General features: G+C 48.7%; 1 long non-coding RNA gene across 2 annotated transcripts; it reads left to right on the top strand.

Annotated features, from left to right (window-relative positions):
- The first annotated feature begins 2,161 nt into the window (after positions 1-2,161).
- On the top strand, positions 2,162-17,836 carry LOC129048274 (uncharacterized). 2 transcript variants are annotated; one of them, XR_008510491.2, is made up of 4 exons: positions 2,173-2,591; positions 3,468-3,601; positions 6,522-6,606; positions 17,569-17,836. It is a non-coding gene; the product is annotated as an uncharacterized LOC129048274 (long non-coding RNA). The 2 variants fall into 2 exon arrangements; XR_008510490.2 differs by lacking the exons at positions 6,522-6,606; positions 17,569-17,836 and adding an exon at positions 4,979-5,351 and having other exon boundaries at positions 2,162-2,591.
- The last annotated feature ends 546 nt before the right edge of the window (positions 17,837-18,382 follow it).

The raw sequence follows: 18,382 nt of genomic DNA, 5'->3' as shown, positions 1-18,382 counted from the left end.
ATTAATACATTCCTTTTAGAAGATTGTACGGGTATGAATTTGAAGGTAGTACTTATTTCCTCATATTTATGCAGCATTAGCATTTTATCTTTGCCAATGGTATAGGTGAGAAAATGTTTCATTGTTGGTTTAATTTGTGTCTCTTTAAAACTTGGTGAGACTCCTTTTCCGTGATTACAGCCTATATGGATTTCTTATTTTGTGAATTGCCTATTGATGTACATCTTTGGATGGTTATTTATTAGAACTGCATTGCCTTAATAATTGCAACAGTAATATAAATCTTAATTTTTTTTTTTTTTTTTTTTTGAGACAGAGTCTCACTCTGTTGCCCAGGCTGGAGTGCAGTGGCACAATCTCAGCTCACTGCAACCTCTGCCTGCCTCCCATGTTCAAGCAATTCTCCCACCTCAGCCTCTCGAATAGCTGGGATTACAGGCTTGTGCCACCATGCCCAGCTAATTTTTGTATTTTTAGTAGAGACGAGGTTTCACCATGTTGGCCAGGCTGGTCTCGAACTCCTGACATCAGGTGATCCACCTGCCTCAGCCTCCCAAAGTGCTGGGATTACATGCATGAGCCACCATGCCTGGCCTAAAAATTTAAAATATATATATATATATATATACACACACATACTTTTATATATACATATACCTTATAGATATAATATATATACCATATATATCTTTTATATATATCATATATATATATATATATACACACTCACACACACACATATATATATATATATATCTTTACCCCATGATCTCCAATCTGAAGACAGAGAAATTTGCATGAAGGAGGCACACTCAGGGTGGTCTGAGGGCAGAGCCCTGGCGTGGGCAGTGGGAGTTCCTGCTCCAGGCCAGCTTTGCACCTCGCCTGCTGGGAGGGCTCAGGCAGAGCATCCACTTGGGCTTCTGGGAGCCTCTGCTTCCTTCTTCAAGGCCTGTGGCTTTCAAAATCTTAATATGGAATCCCACCATGATAGCCCAGTGTTTCTCAATCCTGGCTGCCCTTTTGAATAACTGGAGGAACTTTAAAAATATGTACCTCTTCTCAGTCCCCAGAGATACGGACTCAATGCCTGACTTAAAAAGCTGCTCAGGTGGGCACACTGGCTCACACGTGTAATCTCAACCCTTTAGGAGGCCGAGGTAGGAGGATCGTTTGAGCCCAGTAGTTCAGGACCAGCCTGGGCAACATGGCCAGACCCTGTCTCTACATAAATAATAAAAAATATTAGCCGGGTGTGGTGGTCCACGCCTATGATCCTAGCTATTCGGGAAGCTGAGGAGGGAGGATCGCTTGAGCCCAGGAGGTCAAGGCGGCAGTGAGCCAGATCGTGCCACTGTGTTCCAGCCTGGGCAACAGCAAAACTCTTGTCTCAAATAAATAAATAAATAATAAACAAAAAACAAAACAACAACAAAAGAAGAAAAAGGAGGAGGAGTGAAAGAAAGAAAGGAAAGAAGGAAGAAAAAAGAGAAAGAAAATTAGAATGGGAAGAATTTCAGTTTTACAACTGTAACTGATTATTTTAAACGTATTTTTATTGTAAAATAAAACCCGGATACAGAATCCAATGGATCCGATGTACGGCTTAACTAATTACTACAAAGTGAACTGCCTCCGAGACCAAGAAAAAGAACTTTGCCAGCCACAGTAGAAGTCTCTCCACGCGCCCCACCCCAGTCACTCCTTCCTCTTCCATAAGTAGTCATCCTTATTCTGACTCACAGGACGCATTAATCGCATTTTTAACAGCAAGTCCGCTGGAGGTGGGAGGCGCTCGGGGAAGTTTCTAGGGCCGTCAGGGCCCATTCCCTCCGCTAACACCCCTCTCTCCCCAACCCTCAGGTTGCGCAAGACCTCTCCAGCCCGGCGAACCCCTGGGGCTCAGCAGTCCTCCTCCACGCTCAAGATGCAGTTTGATGCAATCCTAGAGGACGCAGTTTCAAGTTTCTCGAGATAGAGAAGCGAAAGAGGATCCGAAACCGCGCTTCACATCTGAATCTGATTTCAGATTCCTCTGGAAGAAAGCGGAAGCGCGGGGTTGAGGGCGCAGACCGGGGCAGAGGAGAGGCGCGCGGGTCTGCTGGGACGCAGCGCGGGGCGCGCGGTGGCGCACTCGTGGCCTGACGCATCCGCGAGATTGCACGCGGCCACGCGGGGGCACGAACGGGTTGGGGCATGCACGGGCAGCGTCGAGTGGGTCCCTTGGGGGTGGGGGTGGGGGGCAGTCGAACTAGGGAGAGAGTCTGTGGAAGGGCTCAGTTGTCACTTCACACCTTTCCCCGCTGTTTATTGATCTTTAACTCTCCCTGTGTGTCCTCTCTCTCTCTCTCTCTCTCTCGCTCTCCCGCTCTCTCTCTCTCCCTCCCTCCCTCTCCTCTCTCTGTTTCTCTCTCTCTCTCTCCTCTCTCTGTTTCTCTCTCTCTCTCCCTTCCTGTCCACCATTTGGGGCCATCTCTTCCAAGAAACAACCGTCTCTCCCAGCCCATGGGAAATTGTCTCTCCTGCGAACTTATCCAACCTGAGCGGGTCTCATCCATGCCGATACCGATACCGCCTGCTTGTGGAACCTTGTAAGAGTTCTTCCCTCTCCCTCTAAAATGGAGATAAGCTGTGTGGTGCTGAGGCCAGCGCCGGGCACACTCACCCTCACCTTCTTCCTGAGAGAGGAAAGAGCCTGGAGACCTGGATTCTACCTCTGCCCCCAACCCCCACCACGGGCTAACCCTGCTACCACCTGCTGGTTCTTTGGGCAAGTCACTCCTTCATTGGACTTCCATTTCCTCAGCTCTAAAATGAAGGAGGTGAGCCCAGTGTGGTGGCACCTGTAGTTCCAGCTACCTGCAGGCTGAGGCAGGAGGATCGTTTGAGCCCGGGGGGCAGAGGTTAGAGTGAGCGGAGATCTTGCCACTGCACCCCAGCCTGGGCAACAGAGCAAGACCCTGTCTTTAAAAAAAAAGTGATTAAAAAATAAAAATAAAATGAAGGAGGTGAACAAACTCAGGAATTTTGTATGAATGGCATAAATGACCACATTAGAAGGAAGCAGCTTTCCTTCTCTCTTTTTTTAATCTTGTGCAGGCCAGCTTCCCCTCTGCCCTCTGCTCCCCTCCTCCCTCCCTACCATCCTCCAGCTCCCCAAAGCCCTCCCAATTTGAGCCTCATTCTGGAAAACATCTCTGAGGATGGTACCGTTGGTATTGATGACTAAGAGGCTCCAAGGATACCCTTCTGGGGGATTTCCAAAATAATGAGGAAGTCCATTTCCAAAATCATGAGAAGTCCCAACTGGGCCTCCCAGACAGTTGGCCACTGAGTCTGTCCCCTAAAGGATCTGCTTGACTTGCACAGTCTTAAAAGCATCATGTCTGGTTTTTAAACATAATTTCAGTTAGTAGCCAACAGTTCAGATCAAGGGATCACACGGCCTGTTTGACCTGTTCTTGCAGGGTTGCGCATGCTCCACTGAGCCATGGGAAGTGTCCACACCCAGCCATGGGAGCCCTGTGGGACCTGAAACTGACATTTCTGCTTGAGGTGTCTTAAGCTGAAGAAATGCATAGTAGCAGGAATTGGAGTGCAAGTGAGTGCAGTAGGGGAAGTATTTTGCCATCAGAAACCCTAAGCCTCTATGGACAAGAAATTCTGCAGGGGCAGACTGGCCTTGACCCCAGAAATGTCACACTGGACTCGGCCTCGGTTTTCCTCACCTATCAATGGTCGATCAGACTAGTGGGGTTTTTTTTTGTTTGTTTTTTGTTTTTTGTTTGAGAACAGAGTCTTACTCTGTCGCCTAGGCTGGAGTACAGTGGTGTGATCTTGGCTCACTGCAACCTCCGCCTCCTGAGTTCAAGCAATTCTCCTGCCTCAGCCTCCCAAGTAGCTGGGACTACAGGTGCACACCACCACACCCAGCTGATTTTTGTAATTTTAGTAGAGATGGGGTTTCACCATATTGGTCAGGCTGGTCTCAAACTCCTGACCTCGTGATCTGCTTGCCTCGGTCTCCCAAAGTGCTGGGATTACAGGCGTGAGCCACTGCACCCAGCCGAGAATACTGTTTATACGGAAAAGAACGACAAACAGACACATGATGGGTATTCAGATCTGGGCATTTGGCAGACAGACATTTTCTCATAAATGAGCAAAGTGAGCCTGTCCCTTCAAGAAACTGAAGCATTTGTTGCCAATGATAAAGTTGGAGCTTGGAGCTTTCAAGGGAAAATTAGAATTTTGGAAAATTTGTATACACCACCACAAGCTTGACAACTTCTCAATATTTAAAGATTTTTCTGATGCGATGGATGGCAGTGCTAACAAATGCTATTTTTTGACACTGTTCAGTGACATGTCATCTTTTGGAAGATGTATGCGATTTAATGGGTACAAAATTTCAAAGAGGCCAAATGATGCTGCAAATCACATGTAGGTAAAACAGCCATTCATGGTACAAGATAGGCCAGGCACAGTGGCTCACGCCTGTAATCCTAGCACCTTGGGAGGCTGAGGCAGGCAGATCACTTGAGGTCAGGAGTTCGAGACCAGCCTGGCCAACATGGTGAAACCCTGCCTCTACTAAAAACAGAAAAATTAGCCAGGCATGGTGGCATGTGCCTGAAATCCCAGCTACTCAGGAGTCTGAGGTGGGAGACCCACTTGAACCCAGGAGGTGGAGGTTGCAGTAAGCCGAGATGGTACCACTGCACTCCAGCCTGGGCAACAGAGTGAGACTCCTTCTCAAAAAAAAAAAAAAAAAAAAACCTACAAGATAGGCCCGTGCATTTTAATATAATAAAGCATGAAATGTTCATTGATATGGGTTCAGATTCTACATTATAATCAACCTTAAAGAAAAAATTGCTTGTTAAGTTTTGGTGTAGCATTAAAGAAGAATATTCACAATTATCTGAAAAAGCTATCAAAATACTCGTATTTTTTTCCAACTGTGTGATTGCGGCAGGCTGGATTTTCTTCAATCAAAACAATATATTGCGGGACACAGTGGTTCATGCTTGTAATCCCAGCAGTTTGGGAGGCTGAGGCGGGCGGATCACCTGAGGTCAGGCGTTCAAGACCAGACTGGCCAACATGGTGAGACCCCGTCTCTACTAAAAATACAAAAAAATTAGCTGGACGTGGTGGCGCATGCCTGTAATCCCAGCTACTCGGGAGGCTGAGGCAGGAGAATCACTTGAACCTGGGAGGTGGAGGATGCAGTGAGCCGAGATCGCAACATTACACTCCAGCCTGGGCGACAAGGGCAAAAGTTTGTTTCAAAATAAAAAATAAATAAAAATTTTAAAAACCCCAACATATTGCAACAGACTGAATGCAGAAGTAGACATGAGGCTCCAACAGTCTTCAATTAAGACAGTTGCTTGAGAGATTTGCAAAAATGTAAAACAATGCTGTTTTTCTCACTAAATTTCTCTTTGTTTTGGAAATGAAGATATTTTTCGTAAAAATATGTTTATGTTTACATGTAATGAGTTCATTATTACTTTTTGATAAATTAATAAATATCTGGGTCCTCAATAATTCTTATAAAAAGTTTTTATAATTTAAAATAGAGATGAGGGCTGGGCACGGTGTCTCGCACCTGTAATCCCAGCACTTTGGGAGGCCGAGGTGGGCAGATCACTTGAGGTCAGGAGTTCAAGAACAGCCTGGCCAACATGGTGAAACTCTGTCTCTACTAAAAATACAAAAATTAGCCGGGCATGGTGGCTCATGCCTGTAAACCCAGCTACTCAAAGGCTGAGGTAGGAGAATCGCTTGAACCCAGGGGGCGGAGGTTGCAGTGAGGGGCGATCATGCCCCTGCACTCCAGCCTGGGCGACAGAGCAAGACTCCTTTTCAAAAAAACAAACATGTAGCAATGAAGCCATTAAAATAATTTATTTTTTATTTCTTTTTCTTTTTATATGAATCGACTTTGGATAAGAAAAAATAATCTACTTTTTAAAGAGCTGGGTTTGGGTGGTGGGACCCCTATTGGGTGCAACAATGTGGAGAACACTGCCCTCTGGCGGTCACTTCCAGTATAGTACCAGAGAGGTGGGGAAGCTGCCCTTGCTATTCTAGTACTGACCACGAGATGGCAGAAGAATACAGTATTTGCTTCTTTTCTATTTCTATTACATTTGCTTTTCTTTTTCTTTTCTATTTCTATTTGCTTCTTTTCTATTTTCTGTTCCTTCTTTTCTATTTTTTTTAAATTTAAGTGTAGCTAAGGGGACTCACTATGTTGCCCAGGCTGATCCCCAACTCCTGGGGTCAAGTGACCCTCTCACCTTGGTCTCTCAAAGTGCTGGAATTATGGGCATGAGCCACCATGCCTGGTCTAAAACCCTGTTCCTAATCTCTAGGTTGGTCCTCAAAGCCTCACACTCAGCCGGGTGCCCAGGGATTGGGGCAGGAGTGACCTCACAGAGCTGCCCACAGTAATGATGCCTGAAGTGCTCCAGCTAGCAGGCTAAGCCTTGTCTTCTCTGCCTCCACAGGAACTCATAGCAGCCCTAGGGAAGGCCACACCACAGACCCCTAAACCCAGAGAGACAGAACGCAGACCTGGATGGCAAGGACTCAGTAAGTTATTGGGTGCCAAACCTGGCAACCACTGTGCTTGGCTTTAGGAAAAGTTGACATCTATAAAACTTTTCATCTCTAGTAGGTGCTCAAAAAAGCCATTCAGTCTTTCATGTAACCAAGAAAAGATGTTTGAGCACCTACAAAGTGCCAGTCACTGTCCTACTCACTGAGGACACAGTGAGAAACAAAAGGGGCCCAGGTCCTTCTCACATGGGACTTATAATTTGGTGAGGGAACAAAAAGTTTAGTCTCAAAAAACCAAAGTTTGGTAAGATGCTGTGAAAAAGGATGGGGTACTTTAAGGGCACCTGAGAGAGGGGTCTTGTTTATCCTGGGAGCCAAAAAGAAGCATAAGGGTTGATATGGTTTGGACATTTGTCCTCCAAATCTCATGTTGAAATGTGATTCCTGGCTGGGCACGGTGGCTCATGCCTGTAATCCCAGCACTTTGGGAGGCCAAGGCAGGCAGATCACTTGAGGTCAGGAGTTCGAGGCCAGCATGGACAACATGGTGAGACCCCGTCTATACTAAAAATACAAAACTTAGCTGGGCATGGTGGCATGTGTCTGTAATCCTAGCTACTCAGGAGGCTGAGGGAGGAGAATAGCTTGAGCCTGGGAGACGGACGTTGCAGTGAGCCGAGATTGTAGAGAGCCGAGATTGTGCCACTGCTCTCCAGCCTGGCCGACAGAGCAAGACTCTGTCTCAAAAACAAACAAACAAACAAAACTACATCTTAACTTAGTCCCCTCGCTTTTTTTTTTTTTTTTTTTTTTTGAAACAGGGTCTCAGTCTGTTACCCAGGCTGGAGTACAGTGACACAATCATGGCTCACTGCAGCCTCAAACTCCTGGACTCAAGCGATCCTTCCACCTCAGGCTCTTGAGTAGCTGGGACTACAGACATGTGCCAACACATCTGGCTAAGTTTTTCTTTCTTTTTTTTTTTTTTTTTATGGAGATGGGGGGGTCTCACCGTGTTGCCCAGTCTGGTCTCGAACTCCTGGGCTCAAGTGATCCTCTCATTTCGACCCCCTAAAGTATTGACATTCCAGCCATGAGCCATGGTGCCCAGCATCCCCTGCTTTTTAACTTTTTTAAAAAACAACTTGATTTTTGTTTCAATTTAATACTGTCTTGGCAACTTTTTAACTTTTTGTTGTTTAGTCTCACTCTCTTGCCCAGGCTGGAATGCAGTGGCCAGATCTCAGCTCACTGCAACCTCCACCTCCCAGGTTCAAGTGATTCTCGTGCCTCAGCCTCCCGAGCAGCTGGGATTACAGGTGCCCACCACCATGCCCAACTACTTTTTGCATTTTTAGTAGAGACGGAGTTTCACCATGTTGGCCAGGCTGGTCTCCAACTCCTGACCTCAGGTGATTCACCCACCTCGGCCTCCCAAGGTGCTGGGATTACAGGCATGAGCCACCGCGCCCAGCCCAATTCTGCTATTAAAGGACTCCGATGCATTCTTCAGTTTGCCAATTGCATTTTTCAGCTCCAGAAATTCTGCTCTGGATGTTTTTTAATTATTTCAATCCCTTTGTTAAATGTATCTGATAGAATTCTGAATTCCTTCTCTGTGTTATTTTGAATTTCTTTGAGTTTCCTCAAACAGAATTCTGTCTGAAAGGTCAGAGCTCTGTTTCTCCAGGATTGGTCCCTGGTGTCTTATTTGGTTCATTTGGGGAGGTCATGTTTTCCTGGGTCATGCTGCTAGCAGATGTTCTTCGGTGTCTGGGCATTGAAGAGTTCAGCATTTATTGCAGTCTTCATTGTCTGGCCTTATTTGTACCCGTCTTTTTTTTTTTTTTTTTTTGAGATCGAGTCTCACTTTGTCACCCAGGCTGGAGTGCAGTGGCGCGATCTCGGCTCACTGCAACCTCTGCCTCCCAGGTTCAGGCAATTCTCTGCCTTAGCCTCCCAAGTAGCTAGGATTACAGGCACCCGCCATCACGCCTGGCTAATTTTTGTATTTTTAGTAGAGATGGGGTTTCACCATCTTGGCCAGGCTGGTCTTGAACTCCTGGCCTGGTGATCCACCCACCCCAGCCTCCCAAAGTGCTGGGATTACAGGGTGAGCCACTGCGCCTGGCTGTACCCGTCCTTCTTAGGAAGACTTTCCAGATATTGAAAGGACTTGGGTGTTGTGATCTAAGCTGTATCTGCTTTAGGGGGCATCCCACAACCAGTAACACTGTGGTTCTTGCAGACTCATAGAGGTACTGCCTTGATGGTCTTAGACAAGATCTGGGCGAATTCTCTGGATTACCAGGCAGAGACTCTTGTTCTCTTCCCTAACTTTCTCTCAAATAAATGGAGTCTCTCTCTCTGTTCTGAGCCACCTGAAGCTGGGGGTAGAGTGACACAAGCACCCCTGCGGCCACCAGCACTGCGACAGTGCTGCAGACCCGAAGCCAGGACAGCAATGGGTCTTGCCCAAGGCCTGCTGTAACCACCCCCTGACCACTGCCTATGATTGCTCCAGGGCCTGGGGCTCTGCAATCAGCTGTTGTCAAAGCCAGCAAGGCCTGTGTCTTTCCCTCTGGGGCAGTGAGGTCTCCCAGGCCCCAGGCAGGTCCAAAGATGCCATCTGCAAGCCAGGGACTAGAATCCAAAACCTTACAAGTCTACCTGGTGTTCTATTGTACTGTGGCTGAGCTGGCACTCAAACCACAAGACACAGCCCTACCGGCTGTTCCCTCCCCTTTCTAAAGGCAGAGGAGCCTCACCCTGTGGCCACCACCACCACAGCCCCACAGGGAGTTCTGCCAGAGTTCCCTTAAGGCCCAAAAGCTCTTCAGTCAGCTTGTGGTGAATGCTGCCTAGCCTGGGACTCACCCTTCAGGGCAGTGGGCTCCTCTTTGGCCCAGAGTAGGCCCAGAAATGCCACCCAAGAGTCAAGTCCTGGAATTGGGGACCCCAAGAGTCCACTTGGCGCTCTACCCCTCTGTGGCTGTGCTGGTACCTAAAGTGTAAGACAAAGTCCCCTTTGCTTTTCACTCTGCTTTGCTCAAGTGGAAGGAGCCTCACCCCACAGCCACCACAGCTGGGAATGTGCTGAGTCTTACCTGAAGCCAGCAAGTCTCAGAGGCTCACTGAGGCCCTCGACGTAGCTCCTGGGCATCGCTGCTGGTTATTCAGGGCCCAAGGGCTCTTCAGTTAGCAAGGGGTGAACACTGCCAGGACTGGCTCCTTCCCTTCAAGGCAACAGGTTCTCTTCCTGCCGAGGGTGTGTATAGAAATGTCATCTGGGAGCTAGGGCCTGGAAGTGGGGTCTCTGACTAGTGCCCTATCCTGCTGTGGTTGAGCTGGTGATGCAAGACAAAGTCCTCCCCACTCTTCCCCTCTCCTCCCCTCAAGAGGGGGGAAGGGGTCTCTTTTGGAGCCATGAGCTGTGCAGCCTGGGGTTAGGGGAGGGGTGATGTCAGCACGCCCTTGGCTGCCCCAGCTGATGTCTCAATAGGTCGTGTGCCCTGCCTCCCAGCTGGCTGAGTGATTTTGAGTGACCTTGGACAAGTCATGTCACCACTCAGAGACAGATAATGGGTATGAATCACACATTCATTCAACAAACACTTCTTGGGAGCCTGTCGTTGCCCAGGCCTGTTCAGGACCCTGCGCAGGTAGCCAGGAGCAGGACTCTCGCTCTGTTTCCAGGCTTTCCAGTCTAATGGAGAATCTGGACAGACATGAACAGGTGGTCACGCTACTGTAGCGTGCACACAGTGACCCAGCATGGTAGCCTGGGGGGCATAGGTGCTCTTGCAAACCAACTCCTGGGGACTCGGCCCAAACGCTTTGCTAGCCAGTCCTCCCTGGAGTCCATGATCCGCCGCAGCTGCTGAGCCTGGGGTGGTGGTTGGGTGCAGCTGGCCTGGGGAAGGAGGGGATGGCACAGATGCCCTCCGTCCCCGATCCCCGGGCATCCCTGGAAGTGGCTTTGGTGAACAAGTCCCTCGAATACCCTTGAGATTATTTTGTCATTTGCTCTTTTTCTTGAATATGACAGGGGATGGGGGGCGGCAGATGTGTGGCTGTTACAGTTTGCCCTGCTTGCCCTCCCTCTCTCCCTCCCCATTCCCGTCTTCCCTCCCCATTCCCGTCTTCCCTCCCCATTCCCATCTTCCCTCCCTCCGTCTGCCATTTGCAGAACCCCTTACACATTTTCCCAAAGCAGCAGCCCTGTGAGTTCCTTTGGATCAGACAGTTGAAAAACAATAGCATCAATTAAATGTTCACTGTTGGAAAGCAGAAAGAACTGTCGCCCCTAATCTTGCTCCTCAGAGAGAACCACTGAGAATATCTTGGAAAATAGACATCTAGTTTTTTTTCTCCATGTGTATACATTTTATTTTATTTTATTTTATTTTATTTTATTTATTTATTTTTTAAGACGGAGTTTTGCTCCTGTTGCCCAGGCTAGAGTGCAATGGCGTGACCTCAGCTCACCGCAACCTTTGCCTCCTGGGTTCAAGCGATTCTCCTGCCTCAGCCTCCCAAGTGGCTGGGATTACAGGCATGTGTCACCATGCCTCACTAATTTTTTTTTGTTTTTTGTTTTTTGTTTTTAGTAGAGACGGGGTTTCTCCATGTTGGTCAGGCTGGTCTCAAACTCCCAACCTCAGGTGATCTGCCCACCTCGTCCTCCCAAAGTGCTGGGATTACAGGCATGAGTCACCGTGCCTGGCTTTATTGTTATTTTTTATTTTTTGAGATGGATTCTTGCTCTGTTGCCCAGGCTGGAGTGCAATGGTGCCATCTCGGATGACTGCAGCCTCTGCCTCCCCAGTTCAAGTGCCGGGTGCAATGGCTCATGCCTGTGATCTCAGAACTTTGGGAGGCTGAGGCAGGCAGATAACCTGAGGTCGAGAGTTCAAGACCAGCCTGGCCAATATGGCAAAACTCCATCTCTACTAAAAATACAAAAATTAGCTGGGCGTGGTGGCACACATCTGTAGTCCCAGCCACTCAGGAGGCCAGGGCAGGAGCATCACTTGAACCCAGGAGGTACAGGCTACAGTGAGCCGAGATCACATCACTAAGCTCCAGCCTGGGTGACAGAACGAGACTCTGTCTCAAAAATAATAACAATAAAAAAAATAAAAATTGATATATAGTTTTACACTGTAGGGTCATATTGTATATATTTCATAACTTTGCCTTTGCAATCCATGTGGTTCCTGTTTAAAGAGAGAGAGACTGAGGCAGAGAGGGTGGAGTGACTGTCAGAAAATGTTGGGGCAGAGTGGGACGTGAACCCCTCTTCCTGTCCTGTCCCTCAGGGGCCTTGGAGCAATTCCAGGGCCCACCTAGAGCTGGTAGGGCAGAGGCTGATGGCCCATTGGACTGGCCCCTCCGCCTGCTCTCCAGACAGTGCAGGACATGGAGCCTCTGTCAGCCATGCAGTGTGACCAAGACCCAGCCCCCACATGAGCACCCACCTCACATCCCCTCCTGGACACACATCTGGGCTGCATGCCATGGTCCGGGCAAAGCATCCCTAATGTTTTCTCTAATGCTGAAAAACAGACAAAAAGAGTTCAGAAATCACCCCCAGATCCCACCACTCTACACATCGTCCAGTAAGAAGGGAAATGCCCATCTTTACCCATCAGCTCCCAGCACCACCGTCCCATCCCCCACCCCTGCCACATTCTAACCTCTGTTACCGGTTTGGGGCATAGTCTTCCCAAACTTTCCCCAAGTTTAAGTAGCCATCACTTTACGGGTAAATGTGTAGATAGTTTACAGAAGAATACATTTTTTCCTTCTTAAACATGGGATTAGGCCGGGTGCAGTGGCTCATGCCTATAATCCCAACACTTTGGGAGGCCGAGGAGGGTGGATCACCTGCGGTCAGGAGTTCAAGACCAGCCTGGCCAACATGGTGAAACCCTGTCTCTACTAAAAATACAAAAATTAGCTGGGTGTGGTGGCGCATGCCTATAATTCTAGCTACTTGGGAAGCTGAGGCAGGAGAATTGTTTGAAGCTGGGAGGTGGAGGTTGCAGTGAGCAGAGATCGTGCCACTGCACTCCAGCCTAGGTGATCAAGCAAGACTCCATCTCAGAAAAAAAAATGGGATTATAGAGCCAGGTGTGGGGATGCACACCTGTAGTCCCAGCTACTTGAGAGGCTGAGGCAGGAGGACCGCTAGAGCTCAGGAGTTTGAGACCAGCCTGGGCAACACAGTGAGACCCCCATTTCAAAAAATTTTTTTCAATGGGATTATGCTCTTAATATTGATCTGTATTTTTTTCACTCAGTAATATACTATGGATTTTTTTTCAGCTCGGTATTGATAGATTTACTTTATCCTTTTCCAATGACTGCATAGAATTTCATTGCGTGGACATAGCATAATTTATTCACTCAGTTCACAATTGATATATAGCTATACATATAAACATAGACATAAATATCGATAGATATTACTTTCAGTTTTCTTATTTTTAAAAAAAACCTTTATTTTAGGCTTGGGGTCCATGTGCAGGTTTGTTATATCGGTAAACTCGTGTCACAGGGGTTTGGTGTACAGATTATTTCACGACCCAGGTACTAAGCCTCATACCCGGTATTTACTTTTTCCTGATCCTCTCCTTCCTCCCAGTCTCCACCCTCTAGTGGGCCCCAGTGTCTCTTGTTCCCCTCTATGTGTGTATGTGTTCTCGTCATTTAGCTCCCACTCACAAGTGAGAACATGCAGTATTTGTTGTTCTGTTCCTGATTTAGTTTCCTAGAGATAATGGCCTCTAGCTCCATCCGTGTTCCCGCAAAGGATATGATCTCATTCTTTTTTTTTTTTTTTTTTTTTTTTTTTTTTTGAGACAGAGTTTCGCTCTTTTTGCCCAGGCTGCAAGTGCAATGGTGCCATCTCAGCTCACTGCAACCTCCACCTCCCAGGTTCAAGCGATTCTCCTGTCTCAGTCTCCTGAGTAGCTGGGATTAGAGGCATGCGCCACCACACCCAGGTAATTTTGTATTTTTAGTAGAGATAGGGTTTCTCCATGTTGGTCTGACTGGTCTCGAACTCCCAACCTCAGGTAATCCACCTGTCTTGGCCTCCCAAAGTGCTGGGATTACAGGCATGAGGCACCTCGCCCAGCTGATCTCATTCTTTTTTATGGCTGCATACTTTCAGTTTTCTGCATTACAAGATTACAGAAAACATTAACATCTACACCTGTAACTATATATTTGTATCAATCTCTAACTGACATTGTCATGCTTTATTTCTATAGGGTCAACTTCTGGAAGTGGGATGGCTAATTCAGAGGGAAGTGGATTTAAAATGTTAGTACCTGTTGTCAACTTACTCTCCTAAATTTACACTCCCATACACAGAGGGTGAGAATGCCTGCTCCCCAGGCTCCCCAGCCCTGGATGTAAAATGTTTTCTGCCTTTAAAAATAGCTGCTCTCAGGAGGCCGAGGTGAGCAGATCACGAGGTCAGGAGATCGAGACCATCCTGGCTAACATGGTGAAACCCCATCTCTACTAAAAATACAAAAAATTAGCCAGGTGTGGTGGCGGGTGCCTGTAGTCCCAGCTACTCAGGAGGCTGAGGCAGGAGAATGGCGTGAACCCGGAAGGCAGAGCTTGCAGTGAGCCAAGATCACGCCACTGCACTCCAGTCTGGGCAACAGAGCGAGACTCCATCTCAAAAAAAAAAAAAAATAGCTGCTCTTCCCTACTTTGCAAGGCCCAAGGTTGCCCGGGTGGAAACACATCAGCCCCAGCAGGCAGGGAGGAGGCCAAGGGAGGCAGGTGTGGATCCTGGGAGCTCCACTTCCTCATCCCAAGAACCTGGGACTGTGTTACCTCAGGGGCAAAGGGCTTTGCAGATGTGATTAAGGTGAAGGACCTTAACATGTGGAGATAATACTGGATTAACTGGGTGGGCCCAAACTAATCACACAAGTCCTTAAAAGCTGATAACCCTTCCCAGCTGTGGTCAGAGAGAGGTGAAGTTGCTGGCTTTGAACATGGAAGAAGAGGCCGTGGGCCAAGGAACATGAGCAGCCTCTAGAACTGGGAAAAGGCAAAAAAATGGCCTCTCCCCTAGAGCCTCCAGGAGCACAGCCCTGTCCAACACCTGGATTTTAGCTCAGTGAGACCCGTGTTGAACTTCTGGTCTTTAGAACTGTAAGATAATTAATGTTGTTTTATTTTTTTTCTTTTCTTTTTTTTTTTTTTTGAGACAGAGTCTGGCTTTGTTGCCGAGGCTGGAGTGCAGTGGCGCAATCTTGGCTCACTGCAAGCTCTGCCTCCCAGGTTCACACCATTCTCCTGCCTCAGCCTCCCGAGTAGCTGGGACTGCAGGCGCCCGCCACCGCGCCCGCCTAATTTTTTGTATTTTTAGTAGAGACGGGGTTTCACTGTGTTAGCCAGGATGGTCTCGATCTCCTGACCTTGTGATCCACCCACCTCAGCCTCCCAAAGTGCTGGGATTATAGGCGTGAGCCACTGCGCCCAGCCAATTTATGTTGTTTTAAACCACAAAGTTTGGGATTATTTGTTACAGCAGCAACAGAAAATAAATACAGTGGACACAGAACTGCCTATTACCCTGGCCAGATTTCTCAGGACCTGGGAGGCTAGCCAGGCCTCTCTGGCTCCAACTCCTTCAGGGAAGAACCCTATAGCCACCAATTCTCACCACACCCAGCGTGAAGCAGGTGCTGTCCTGCTGCAGTGATTCTCCCACCAAGAAGGCCCTGCTGCCTCCCTTTGGACTTGGCCTTCAGCTCCTTCCAGCCCAGCCCCTACACCCTCTCCACCTGCCTTCTGGAGCCCAATCAACCCTCAGGAGCACCTCTTCCTTGAACACAGTGCGATTGGGCTCACCTGTGCCTCCTCTTTTGTCAGGAGGATGGAGGAGCGAAGAGAAGCATAGGACACCCTCTCTCCTCTCCTGAGTTCTGAATCCATTTGGGGCGCACAGACCCACAGAGAACAAGGGCTCATGCGTACACCTGGGCCCTTCTCCAGGCAAGCACCAGCCTTGAAGGGCAAGACAGCGTTGTTCCTCTGTGCCTTCCAGAGCTTTTACTTGATTTGGGTGGTAAGGCACCTAAGCAGATGCTTTTAATGACCCTGTCGCACCCCTTCAGCCCCTGATGACAACCACAGTTGTAGTGGACCACTGTAAATGGACCCAGAAGGCAGTTGAGCAGCTTAATTAAGACCTTCATTCAAGGCTGGGCGCGGTTGCTCACACCTGTAATCCCAGCACTTTGGGAGGCCGAGACGGACAGATCACAAGGTCAGGAGATTGAGACCATCCTGGCTAACACGGTGAAACCTCGTCTCTACTAAAAATACAAAAAATTAGCCGGGCGTGGTGGTGGGCACCTGTAGTCCCAGCTACTCAGGAGGCTGAGACAGGAGAATGGTGTGAACCCACGAGACAGAGGTTGCAGTGAGCCAAGATTGTGCCACTGCACTCCAGCCTCAGCAACAGAGCAAGACTCCCTCTGTGGCCCTCCACTCCTCTGTCCCAGGACTTTCTCAAAAGCCACAGAATCTTGCTGGGCCCCTGGGCAAGCACAGCCTGGTAGGGTGGGGAAGCTGACCTCCAGGCCATCCACAGCCAGTGCGGGGAGGAGCCAGGGGAGGAACCCCAGCCTCCCACCCTGAGATGGACCATTCTGGGCCAGGTGTGATGCCTTGTGCCTGCAATTGCACTACTCAGGAGGCTAAAGCAGGAGGATCGCTTGACCCCAGCCAGGGGTTCGGGATGGACCATTCTGGGATGACTTCTGTATGAGACAAGCAACCTCAATCACACACCTTTTGTCAGCATTTCCACTGTACCTGTGGCAGTCCCTCCCTTCCTCACCCCTGCTTCCTGGGAGGACCCCGATAAACTCTTGCACCCAAGTCCTTGTCTGAGGCTCTGCTTCCAGGGGAAGCTGTAAGGGTCTCCAGGGTCATACAAATTTAATCAACTTGAACAATCCACTTGTTTTATAGCCTCCTGCCCTGCAGCCTGTTTCTTCCTAAACCCCGTGTGGAATGCACTCACCTACTTGGTTAAAATCAGCTCCTGGCCAGGCGTGGTGGCTCATGCCTGTAATCCCAGCACTTTGGGAGGCCAAGGCAGGCAGATCACATGAGGCCAGGGGTTCGAGACCAGCCTGGGAACATGGTGAAACCCTGTCTCTACAAAAGATACAAAAATTGGCTGGGCACAGTGGCTTACATCTGTAATCCAGGCACTTTGGGAGGCCGAGGAAGGCAGATCACTTGAGGTCAAGAGATCGAGACCACCCTGGCCAACAAGGTGAAACCCCGTCTCCACTAAAAATACAAAAATTAGCTGGGTGTGGTGGCGTGCAGGAGAATTGCTTGAACCCAGGAAGTGGGGCTTGAGGTTGCAGTGAGCCAAGATCATGCCACTGCACTCCAGCCTGGTGATAGAGCAAGACTCTGTCTCAAAAAATAAAAATACAAAATACAAAAATTAGCTGGGTGTGGTGGCTAATTAATTAGTTCCAGCTATTCGCGAGGCTGAGATGGGAGGATTGTTTGAGCCTTGAGCCTGGGAGGCAGAGGTTGCCGTGAGCCAAGATCGTGCCACTGCATTCCAGCCTGGGCAACAGAGTAAGATCTTGTCACACACACCAAAAAAAGGCTGGGCGCGGTGGCTCACACCTGTAATCCCAGCACTTTGGGAGGCCGAGGCGGGCGGATCATGAGGTCGAGATCGAGACCATCCTGGCGAACACGGTGAAACCTCGTCTCTACTAAAAATACAAAAAATTAGCCGGGCGTGGTGGCGGGCGCCTGTAGTCCCAGCTACTCGGGAGGCTGAGGCAGGAGAATGGCGTGAACCCGCGAGACAGAGGTTGCAGTGAGCTGAGATTGCGCCACTGCACTCCAGCCTCAGCAACGGAGCAAGACTCCGTCTCAAGAAAAAAAAAGTCAGCTCCTGACAGAGCCCTCAACTTACAGATGAACCCAAGTGACCTCTCCTCATGAGCCTGCTACAGTCTCCACTCAGGAGGAGAGATGGCTTCATCACCATCGCATGCGGCCCAGGTGCTGGCGTGATGGCTCACTGCATCTACACCACTGGGGACCCGCCTCTACACACGACCACACACCCTCTTCCCTCTCCTCACCTGATAAAACCTTCCTGTCACTCTCCCTGGAAGAGAAACTGCTTTAGAGAATCCTCCCAGCGTCCTTACTCATGCCTAGTAATAAAATGCCTATTGATAAACAAACCCTGGGTTTTTTTTTCCAGGTAACAAACCCAAACTAAGGTGCTCAGGAACGATCACAACCAAAACTTGAGTATGTTGTGTACCAGAGGGAGTATCAATAAGGGCCCTGAGACCCAGCAAAGTCACCCCCACAACACACAGGCTTGGCAGATGGTTTCAGTCTAATCCAGACCAGAGAGACATAACAACCAAATGCAGCCAGGAAATCTGATTGGATCCTGGATCAGGAAATTAAAAAGACAACTTAAGGGAAGAGTTGAAGAAATGTGAATGTTCTGCGGACTGCATGTTTGCTTATCTTGTTGAATTAATGTTTTTCTCAGGTGTCATGACGATTCTGTGATTCCGTAGGTTATCTTTGTTCTTAGGAGATGTACACCAGGCCGGGCACAGTGGCTCACACCTGTAATCCCAGCACTTTGGGAGGCCAAGGCGGGTGGATCACAAGGTCAGGAGATCGAGACCATCCTGGCTAACACAGTGAAACCCCGTCTCTACTAAAAATACAAAAAATTAGCTGGGCGCGGTGGCGGGCGCCT

Source organism: Pongo abelii, chromosome 8, assembly GCF_028885655.2.
Source record: "Pongo abelii isolate AG06213 chromosome 8, NHGRI_mPonAbe1-v2.0_pri, whole genome shotgun sequence".
Taxonomy (NCBI): Eukaryota; Metazoa; Chordata; class Mammalia; order Primates; family Hominidae; genus Pongo; species Pongo abelii.
The sequence above is the reverse complement of the archived record's forward strand: the minus strand, read 5'-3'. Positions and strand labels throughout refer to the sequence as shown.